The sequence below is a fragment of the Peromyscus californicus genome, unplaced genomic scaffold, assembly GCF_007827085.1.
Source record: "Peromyscus californicus insignis strain IS unplaced genomic scaffold, ASM782708v3 Scaffold_5__1_contigs__length_169319896, whole genome shotgun sequence".
Taxonomy (NCBI): domain Eukaryota; kingdom Metazoa; phylum Chordata; class Mammalia; order Rodentia; family Cricetidae; genus Peromyscus; species Peromyscus californicus.
In genome coordinates, this window is record NW_026294573.1 from 120,291,336 (window position 1) to 120,303,618 (window position 12,283).

The following is a 12,283-nucleotide window of genomic DNA, read 5'->3' on the forward strand; positions in this document are numbered from 1 at the left end:
ACTTTGGAAATCAATGTGATAATTTCTCCAAAAATTTATAATTGACCTACCTCAGTACCCAGCTATAACAATCCTAGGCATAGAGCCAAAGGGTGCTCTATCCTTACCTACCACAAGGACACTTGCTCCACTATGTTCATAGCAGCTTTATTCATAACATTCAGAAACTGGAAACAGCCAAGATATCCTGCAACCGAACTCTGGATAAGTGAGACAGTCGATTAGCTTGAACTGTTTGGGAGGTCCCCAGGCAGTGGGACCTGGACCTGTCCTTAGTGCATGAGCTAGCTTTTTGGAGCCTGGCGCCTATGCTGGGACACTTTGCTCAACTTGGGTGAAGGGAGGAAGGGTCTGGACCTGCCTCGACTGAATGGACCAGGCTGAGCTGAATCCCCAGGGGAGTTCTTGCCCTGGAGGAGATGGGAATGGGTGGTGGATTGGGGGGAAGGAGGGGCAGAGAAGGAAGTAGGACAGGGGAATCCATGGCTGATATGTAAAATTAAATTAATTATAATTTTTTAAAAAAGGATTAGCACTAATTCTGAAAAGAACTGCTTCACTGGGGGAATAAAAAGTTTAGCAATTTAAAAAAAAAGAAAATGTGGTGCATTTTCACAATATAGTATTACTCAGCTATTAAAAACAATGACATCATGAAACTTGCAGGCAAATGTTTAGAACCAGAAAAAAAATCTTTAGTGGGGTAACCAAGACCCAGACAAACATGGTATATACTCACTTATGAGTGGATATTAGTTGTAAAGGATAATTACGTTATAATCCACAGACTCAGACAGGTTAAGGAACAAGGAATGATCAATTGAGGATGAATGGATTTCCCTGAGAATGAGAATGAGAATAGATTTCTCAGATGGAGTAGGAGTGGTTGGGGATGGGAACAGAAAGGATCAGGTTGTGGGGCACGGATGGAGGGAGAGAGTACTTGGGAGAGATGAATGGAAATGGGGGGCATTTGGAGGGTGAGATAGATGGAAATTTCCTAGAATCCAAGAGGGTGACCCTAGGGAAGACTTCTAGTAATAGGGAATACAGAGCCTGAACTGGTCGTGTTTGGTAACCAGGTGAGTCCTCCAGTGGAGGAACTGGAACATCAAACCAGTTACAAAACCGTCAACCTATAGTTTATGCTACCTACAGGATGTGTTGGGGGTAAAGGTGGTGCAGAACTTGTGAGAGTGGCCAACCAATGATTGGTCCAACTTGAGACTTACACCACTTGAGAGATCTCATGCCTGAAACTGCCTGGAGGGACAAAAACCAGTGGCTTGATAGCCCAGAGATCTAGGATAGAACCAAACACAACTGAAAAAGAGAGAGAGAAAAAAAAAGTTAATGGAATGTTACCTAATGATACTCTAATACACTGGTAGAGTGGAGTCTAGCATAGTCATCATCAGAGGCTTTGTCCATCAAATGACAAGAACAAATACAGAGACCCCCCAGTCAAACATTAGGTGTAGCTCATGGAATCTTTCAAAAGGGGGTAAGAAAGGAGTGTAGGAGGTGGAGGGCTCAAGGATCCCAAGAAAATGGCCCACAGAATCAAGTAGCCAGAGTTCATAGGGACTCATAGAGACTTAGCTGACAATCATAGAGCCTGTATGGGTCTGATCTAGGTCCACTACATATATATTATGGTTCTGTAGCTTGGTGTTCTTGTGGAACTCCTACCAGTGGGAGCGGGAGCTGCCACTGACACTTTTGCTGCCTTTGGGACTCTTTTCCTCCTACTGAGTTGCCTTATCCAGCCTTGATATAAGAATATTTGCCTAGTCTTACTACTTGCTATGCCATGTTTGGTTGATATCCCTGGGAGGCCTGCTCTTTTCTGAAGGGAAATGGAAGATGAGTAGTTCTGGGGGAGAGGGGAGGTGGGAAGAAGGACTAGGAGGAGAGGAGGGAGGGGAAACTGTGGTCGAGATGTAATATATGAAAAAAAAAATAAATTGATTAATTAAAAATCAAAAGAAGAATAAAAAATAAGAAAAAGCAGACTCCATTATAAAGTTACTGGCAGAATTGGATATACTTATGGAGAAGTAGAAACTAAATGTTTATTTATTACCAGTTATAGAAATTGTTAAAAGGGGCTAAAGTCTTAGAAACTCTAAAAGTTCTAGAAGACACTTTTGGATATACCCATATTGAAATAACCAAGGTTTCTTTTTTATCCCTGTTAAAGAACTCAAAACCCTGATAACAAAAAGAGGTAAATGGAATTAAATCAAATTAAATTTTACACAGTAACAGAAACAGTTTGCATGGTCAAGAAACAGCCTACAGAAAAGGAGAAATATTTATGAATTATGTATCTGAGAAGTTTATATCCACAAGACATTGTTCCAAACATTTAACAACAAAAATAAAACTTATTTACAAATGGACAAATAGAAAATAGATATTGCTTTAAATAAGATAAATGGACAACATATGTAAGAACTCTGATTAATGTCATCAATGATCAGAAGGTATAAGGAAATCCACAGTAAAACATCACCTCACCTTGTTAAGAATGGCTATTATCATATAGCAAATACAAAATGTGCCGGTGAGGATCCTGAGAAAAAAGAATCCTGATGATGATAACATTTATATGAAATACAAAAGTATTCTATATATTACAGTAAATGATTAGCACATGTAAAATTCTTTCATAGATAGTCACCCCATGTTAAATATATTACTAATCTTCTCCACAATATTAACATTGTATTTTTTTTTACATTATCATTTTTAGCTTCATTCTACTGTGACAAAATAGAATGCAGGAAGTTACTTCGGTTTTTCTATATATGATAAAATATGTTTTGTATCCTAATATGTGATATTTTAGAGAAAGTTCCATGGGATTTTGAGAAGAGTGTGTACTCAGTAGTGTTTGGATGGAATGTTTTTTTAGATGTCTATTAGGTCCATTTCATCGACGATGGCATTTAACTCCAATGTTTCTCTTTTTATTTTTTTGTTCAGGTGCCATGTCTATGAGCGAAAGTAAAGTATTGAAGTCATCCAACTATTATTGTTTTGGAGGTAATCTGTGAATTTATATCTATTAGTGTTTGTTTTACAAAATTCAGTTTACCTATGCTTGGTATGTTTAGAATGGTAATGTCATTTTGATGGGCTTGTTCCCTCAAACAGTACAGAGTGGATTTCTCTATCTCTTCTGATTAATTTTGCTTTAAAATACTAGGACAACAATACCTACTTGCATCCTGGTTCTATTTGCTTGGAATACCCTTTTCCATCCCTTTACCTTAAGGTGATGTCTAGTTTTGATGATCAAATATATGTCTTGGAATAGCAGAACTACAGGTCCTGTCTTCTAATCCAATTTGCTATTCTGTGTCTTTTTCTTGGGAAGGGGGTCAGATCATTGATGTTCTGAGTTATTATTGAAAGGTATTTATTTATTCCTGTCGTTTTATTGACTTTTTTGTGCTTTCTTAGTCCTTAGTTTGCTTAACTGCCCAAAGTATTGTTTTTGGCTATTATTATTGATTCTCTCTAAGGCTTCTTGGATATACTTCTTTTCATTAACAAATATTCTCTCCAGTGTCCACTGTAGAGCTGTATGGGAGGTGAGCAATTCTTTTAGCCTTATTTAATGGAAGAAAGTTCTGTTTCTCCTTCATTTATGGCAGATAGTATGACTGGGCACAATACTCTAGGTTGGCAGTTCTGGCCTTTCAGGTCTTGAAATATATCTTTTCAAGTCTTCCGGCTTTAAAAGCTTTTATTGAACAATCAGTTGTTATTTTGATTGACGGCCATTATATAATATTTGATTTTTCTCACTTGAGGCTTTCGACACCCTTTCTTTTATTTGTACTTTTGCTCTTAGCTATAACATGACATGAGGAGTTTCTTTGTGGATCCTGTTTACTTGGTGTTCTATAGAATGCTTTTACCTGGATGGGCATCTCTCATGTAGGTTTTTTTCCTACAATCTTATAAAAATATTTCTTATGATTTTAGCATGAAATTCTTATTTTTCTTTGTGTGACCATACTTTATAAGTATGATTTTCCATGCTGTCCCAAAGCTCGCCCAGGTTCTGCTAATTTGTTTTTAAATTTCTGTTGATCTTGATTGAATGATCCTGAGTTCCTTTCTCTTTTTTCTAGACCTGATATTCTGTTGTCCACATAACCCATTCTATTTGTGAGGCTTTCAAATGACCTTTCTATACGACACACTGAAATATTCACTTATGTCTTCATTTAAGTTTTTCTTTCAGTATTTCTCTTTATTGAGTTCTATTTGCAAATATTTAAAAATCTTCCAGCTTCACTCATCGGACTATTCCTACTCTCTTGTGACATATGAATTTTGTCTTTGAGTTCTTTAAACATATTTATAATTGTTTTTTTGAGGTATTTGTCTGGAATTTCAGATAGATCCTCTCCCTGAGGCCAACTACTGATAATCTGGGGAGGAGACTTGTCATATTTGTATGTGGTAATTTTTTTCTGCTCTGGGACTTCTACATCCGGAGTTAGTTGGTTCATATTTATTTATTTATTCATTTATTCAAGGCACATTTCTTCTTTCAGTAGGGAATTCAAGTGGACAAAATGGCAATACGGTTGAAATATCATTTTCTTTTGTTGGTGGCATCCAACGTGGTGGCAAGAGTTTCCACCTAAAAACTGAGAAAAAAGATTCTAAAACAGAGCTAAAAACGGTTCCTAATTGTCTCTCTCAAATGAGCGGCAGCTGCTGATTTGAGCTACTGGCGGGTTTCTAGCACTCGACCTGCAGTATGGCAGGAATGAGGCCTCTGCAAGTGGCACATTAAGCTGCGTGGTGGATTTAGCCTTTGCTAGTACAAAACAAAAAAAAGAGGTTTCTGGACTACACGCTGCTTGGCTAAAAGCATAGACCCAAGATAGCTCCCAGAGCTGGTGGAAAAGGTAACACCGCCATGTTGGGAAGCTGAGGTGGGTGGAGCCAGCAGCCACAGCTGCTGCAGTTTGAAGCAGTAGATTCACAATAAGACAGATTCAGATATAATAGTTTACAATGTGTTTAAAATATACGTAGACTTGAAAGAGACAAAAAAGGTGGTATATACAGTTATATAATCAAATACATAGTTTTAAAAAATAAAGTCTTTAAAAAGACAGTAAAATTAATATAAAAAATAAGCCACATAAAGATGAATATTACACAGAGAATCTGGATTGTGTTGTCTTTGGGATTTTTAACTGCAGAAAATCATTTGATCGTAAAAGATGTTGAGTTAAACCAATATGTATATTTTAAAGATACCTTGACTTCAAAATTTGGATATAAGGATATGTTGCTTTGGAAAAGAGTCTCTTTTGTTCCACAGAAAGCCAGAGGCTATGTATTTGTTCCAGATTAAGATACATCAGGTTTGACCAGCCAAGACCCCCTGAAAGGTCTCTGATGACACCATGGCCCAGATGATCCAACATCCAGAATGGTTTGAAGGCAACTGGCTCAGACAATACAGCCTCATGGACTATTTCATAATCCTAAAATTTTCTTTGTGTCCCCATAAGATACAGTGCCCCCCTCCAGCAGGAAGTAGTAAGAGAAGCTATGCCCAAATTCCCAAATTATATGTAATTTTACTTTGTTAAGGTTAAAACCTTCCTTTTTGAAAAAAAAAGAAAAGGGGAAGTGCTGTGGGATGTTCTGTATGGCAAATGTGTTGCTGATTAGTCAATAAATAAAACACTGATTGGCATTGGCTAGGCAGGAAGTGTAGGTGGGACAAGGAGGAGAATAAAGCTGGGAAGTGGAAGGCTGAGTCAGAGAGACACTGCCAGCCTCCACGATGAGAAACAGCATGTGAAGATGCCGGTAAGCCACGAGCCATATGGCAAGGTATAGATTAATGGAAAAGGATTAATTTAAGCTGTAAGAACAGTTAGCAAGAAGCCTGCCATGGCCATACAGTTTGAAACCAATATAAGTCTCTGTGTTTACTTGGTCGGGTCTGAGCAGCTGTGGGACTAGCAGGTGAGAGAGATTTGTCCTGACTGTGGGCCAGGCAGGAAAACTCTAGCTACATGTTGGCCTAGTGTTCAGTGTTCCAGAGTGTCACCAGTTCTCCAAGAGTTAGTTACAGGCTCCAAGACAGTCACTATCCATGGGAAAGCCTACTGTGAAGATAGAGTAACAGTTGTCTCCACAATAATTATTCCTTCATTACTAACTGTTTGGGGGAGTTCAGGGGTATTGATAATACTTTATGTACTAATATATTGGTAGTTTGGGTATGAAAGGAACAAAAAGAAGCCAAAACAAGAGAAAAAAAGATGCAGTGGAACGAGTGCTTAATATTCAATTAATAGGAATAGTGAAGAAAGAAAGAGATTTGTAGGTGTGAAACAGCAATGAACAGCCAGGAAGATCTATGTTAGTGATGTAGAATGTAAAACACAGTGACTCAAAAATGAATATATAAAATTCCAAGTACTCATATGGAAAAAGTTGGATTAATAAAAACTAACACACTAAAACATTGGAGAAGAAAACACATCAAAGAAATGAAAAAAAAATTCCCCTTGTAACCTATTTATACATACAAACATAAAATGCAGACAACCACACTCAAACTTATACTACCCCCCACACATATGCACATGCACACAATCAGTAACATGGGACAGAAGAAACTGGTGTAAAATTTTCCTCGATATGGTTCTGTGACTCTTTTTGTTCCCAGGAATGTCCTCCATGGCAGTTTGTCCAAATAGGGGAGAAAACTGGCAGCTTGGTGGGGGTTCTATCACATTAAACCTGTATACTCTTTGTCTCTGGACAGAACACTGAGTTCCGTGGATCTGTGCTCTTCTCCTTTTTACATAAACTGCCTTTGGTTTGTCCTTTTATCTTTCCAGCTTGGGACATTCCATAGCTTCATGGCTGTTCACGTCCCATTTCGCTCCCAATGTAGTGGAACTTCTTAGTGCTCTGTGCCCTACCCTGGCTAAGGACCAGGCAACTGCATGGCTTTGCCATTGAATGGTGGGATTCATTATTCCTGTTCTTCTATTTAATGACATTTTTCAGTATTTACTACATCTAAATATTTATTATTATTTGCCAGTTTTTGTATATAGTCTTTAATCTCAGTTTGAACACTGATACTAAGTTAATTGTATCCATTTGATTTTGTGTGTATGAATAATATTTAGCAATAGAATAATGGAACCCAATCATATTCATATATATATATATATATATATATATATACTAATTGAATTAAAGTTACTTACATAAGAATGGGAGTGGGGTTATGTTCTGCGTCAAGAGCAAATTACCAGTGGCTACAGACCTAAATAAAATCAAAATCAGGTGTTTTTGTTATTGTTGTTTTGTTTATTGTGTCTTTGTATTTTGAATTCTTTGTGTATTATGAATAAGTCTTGATTGGATGTGTCTTAGTTAGGGTTTCAATTGCTGTGAAAGGACACCATGATCATGGCAACTCTTATAATGGAAGACATTTAACTGGGGCTGGCTTATAGTTTCAGAGGTTTAGTCCATTGTCATCATGGAGGGACATGGCAACATGCAGACAGATACGGTGCTGGAGAATCTGAGAGTCCTACATCTTGATCCACAGGCAGCAGAAGTGAAGACTGTTACACTGGGCATGGCTTGAGCATATATGAGATTTCAAAGCATACCCGCATAGTGACGCACTTTCTCCATAAAGGCCACATTTACCCAGACAAGACCACATCTCCTAATAGTGCCAGTCCCTATGGACCAAATATTCAAACACATGAGTCTATGGAGGCCATACCTATTCAAACTACCACAGGATGTGAGGCTGACAAAGACTTTCTCCCACTCTATGTGGTTCATCTTCATTTGATTGATTGTTGCTTTTGCTCTTCTGAGGCTTTCAATTTTATGAGGTACCATTTATTAATTGTTGGCCTTAATTCCTGAGGAAATGGAGTCCAATTCAGAAAGCCCTTTGCTGCACCTATAGTTTGTAGGATACTGCCTTTGTTTGTTCTAGCCGTTTTAATATTTGAGAATTCACATTCAGGTTTTTGATCCATTTATAGTTGAATTTTGGGCAGGGTGATAAATCTGAATCTAATTCCATTCTTCTACATGTGGACATCCAGTTTTCACATAATCGTTTATTGAAGATGCTATCTTTTCTCTAGTCTTTTGGATATTTTTGGCATCTTTGTAAAATATGAAATGGCTCCAATTATATGTAGTCATGTTTTGGTTTTCTATTTTGTTGAACTGTTATACATATCTGATTTTGTGCTGGAACCATGATAGTTTTATTACTATGGCTCTGTAACAAAGCCTAAATCTGGTGCAGTAATCCCTCCTGTATTGTTATTTTTGCTCTGCCTCCCGAGTGCTGGGATCCATCCACTTTTTGTTGAAACAGAATCTTACAGTCTAGTCAAGACTACCTGGAACACAATATGCATATATAACTTTAACTTGTCTTTATGATTTTCCTGCTTTCTGCTTAAGCATTTCTAGTAGGGTATATTGTAGCATGAACCACTACACTCATCTCAATATATCAGTTATTCCAAGATGAATCGACCATGATCAAAGCCATTTATCTTAACCAACAAAAATAGCTCCCAGTTCTTTGAGAACTGCTAGAAAATCTGTTTTATTCTGTTACATCCTTCTCATTATATGTATGTTTGATTAAATGAGCAATCACTGAGTGAAAGTATGTTACTTTCTGAGAACAAATTGTCGTTTGGTAAACATTATAAAAAATCATCACTAAAAATATTTTAGAATTTGTAATTTTGTGAAATTGTGCAATAATGACCACTATTTCCATCTGTTCAGAGCTTCATTTTGCTAAAGAGGCATGACCAATTAATGCATACCTTATGAAAGACATTTTGCTTACATTTTTGTTACGTTTCAAAATTCAACAAAGTCTATTCATATAAATACAGATTGTAACACATGATAATACATAATGTAATATATAATATGATGTCATACTATCATAGTCACATCCACATCACAATTGTGGAAGTAGTAGCCATTTCATCTGTTTATAAAAAAATAGACTGTTTTTCATGGTCCAGTAATACTATTATTGTTTGTCATCTTGATTTAATGCAAACAGCTCTGAAAAGTATAAGTAATTCAGTCATCCGTTTATACTTTTACATTTGTCATCATTTTTCATTACTAAATACACAGTTCACTAGTTACCATCATAAACACAATTAGCCAAGTACAGTGCAGTATAGTAATAGGCTAAGTTTGTTCTGTTGTTACACTTTCTCAACTAATGACATCATGAACTTACATCTAAAATGTAAGTTAATGTACACTGCAGAACAAAACATAGGCTGGTTTTGGGTTTCAAACAATAGGTGCAGACAGAGCATACTACTGAATGGCTCTCTGTATCTCAACAAGAGTCGCTGTTCTCCAGGATATCTGCAGAAGCAGACCCCAGTGTTATAATGGCAATATTCCCATTCATGTGTGGCTTTTAGTTATTATGAATGAACACATTTCAGAGACTGACAAGTTAGGAAGTGTGTTTTCACAATATTGGCTTTGTGTTCTGCACTATATGATAATGAAACACAACAGAAGGAACTGCTTTTTTAGAAAGAATACCAATGGTGGTTATTTTAATGCATCATGTCTTAAAGCAGCCAATGTTACAAGAAAAAAAATGTTGGCTTTCAACTAAAAGCTATTGTGTTGAAGTACTTCAAGACATTTGAGAAGAAAATAATGAATCTGCATTGTTCATTATTGTTAGTCTCCAATATATATTGTCATTACTAGACTGATCATTCTGTCTGTGACTGGCACAAGATATTTTATTATGTAGAGATTATATTCAGTACTCCTTACTTTAATAAATAATAATAAAACTTGACATGAAGAGTCCATATAATTTCCCAAAGTATTCAGTTAATCTACTCTAACCTAAAATTAATAACTACAACTTGCTTCTATCTTTATGTAACATCACTTTCAGTGTAATTGTAGAAGTGAAGAAAGCTGTCTAATATTACAAGCAAGCTTTTTAATTTTGTATCAGATTCAAAATCATTCAGGCTAATTTTAAATAGTGTAGCCAAACTAAGAACTCTACATATCATTGTTAAGTATAAGTATTTCTCTACAACCCAAACTTTCTTCCTTGCTTAATTGGTTTAAAAAAATTCATGAAAGTAAATTAAGAAAACAGACATGGAAAACATGGAACAAATACAAAATAAAGGAGAAGGAGGGAAAAATAACAACAAACATGTCCCCCAAATCACAAAGAGTAACATTATTAACTATTTACCTAAAAACAGTATAATACATGTAAGTCTGTGTATAACTATACATATATAATTTAAATGAAAATTTCTCCTTTGTGCTGACAATGCTTCCTCCAAGAGCCAAAACCCTCCTAACTAAGCCTATAATACCAGATATTATAAGCCCTTTATGGATCACTATTGCCCAGGAGATTCCTAAAACACACAGGCTATTAATATTGCCTTTGGTTACTAGCTAAAGAAGGAAGGGAAATGCTTATTACTGGAGATACTATGTGCTTCAGACACAGGGCCTAGAAGACCCTGAGCTAAAATTGACCTGAATGATCCTTCCTAGGGATTGCCAATCATGGTACAACAAAGCTCCATGAAAGCTTTCAAAGGAGGAAAACAACCAACAGTCCTACCCAGTTATGATACCTGTGAACCACAACAGCAGTGAGCAGCATGCCTGAATAGCACTAAGGGTGCAGTAGTGGCACGCTTACCCTGGCAGTAACCTAAAACTAGCTAATTGGACTAAATACCATGCAATAAGAATGAAAATATGTCTGGTATTTGTAACCAATTATGCAGGTCCAGGGAATCCACGGATGTTGGTGAACTGCTGGGTGATGTCTTTCTATGTGCTGTGAATATCTATTGTTCCCATTGGTTAATAAATAAACTGCTTTGGCCTATGGCAAGGCATCTTAGAAGCAGGTAGGAAAGGAGAGGCAGGAAAGAGAAAGGTGGGGTCGGGAGAGAGACACCATCCTGTTGTTCAGAGAGCAGCATGTAATGGCACACAGGTAAAGCCATCGAACATGTGGTGATACATAGATTAATAGTTATAGGTTAATTTAATATTTAAGAGCTAGCTAGTAAGAGGCCTGCCACAGACCATACAGTTTGTAAATAATATAAGCCTCTGTGTGTTTACTTGGGTCTGAGTGGCTGTAGTACCAGACAGGACAAAGGAAAACTTTCCAACTGCAGAGAACCTTATATCACCACTTTATGAAACCAGCGTAGTCTCTAGCTATATTCTTAATATTTGTCCTTATACCACATAAGAGTGTAGCCCTCTCCCCTCATCAAGGACACTTCTTTGAAAGAGTAGCAGATCACTACAGAAAACTATAAATAATCAAAATGCAGATTTGTGGATCCCAGTGGCAAAGGACACTTCTCCAAATCCCTCCCATAGCAAAGGCTCAGAAAACCATGCAAAAGAGGGCACGTGAGACAATTATATGAGCCCATTGATCAGGGATTTTGCTGTGAGGATGTATCTCCTGGGGATAGCAGAAGGTACACCCAAAAAATCTCACCAATAAGACTGCCTAAATATGAGTTGAACAGAGAGAGCAACAAAAGACAGCTAAAGTGGGCAAAGAGAAGACCATGAGACCCCAACCTTACACAAAGAACTGCAGGCAAACAAGGAAAATCCAGAGCAGGAGAGATGCTCTTCCAAAAGGAAGAGCAAATTACATTTCCCATACAAAATGATCAACGCTGAAAACATATATAAAAGTAACATTATATACACTGAACAGGCTGAATTCAGGGATATATACATATATGTATATAATAACAATTAATGAAAAAAGAGGCCATGAAGTTGAACACAAGAGCAAGGAGAGGGATATGGAAAAGTTTGAAGGAAGGAAAGGGAAGAGAGAAATGATGCCATTATATTATAATCTCAAAAAATGCAAAACTCCTTACGTAATTATCATTATTTTTAACATGCAACTATTAATAGTTTAACATTTTAACTAAAATGTATGATTATTTTATTTTAGTTTACTTGTCTATTACCCTACCCTGTGGTTTAAAATAAAGTTAAAATAATCATTTTGTTTCTTTTTTTTACCTACAATGAATAACACGTGTTTTGACATGTAACACACTGACAACATTAACAAGTTTACTTGTTCAGATTTCTTAATACAATGAGCTGTCTTGAAAGGTGATTCAATGTTTTGGGG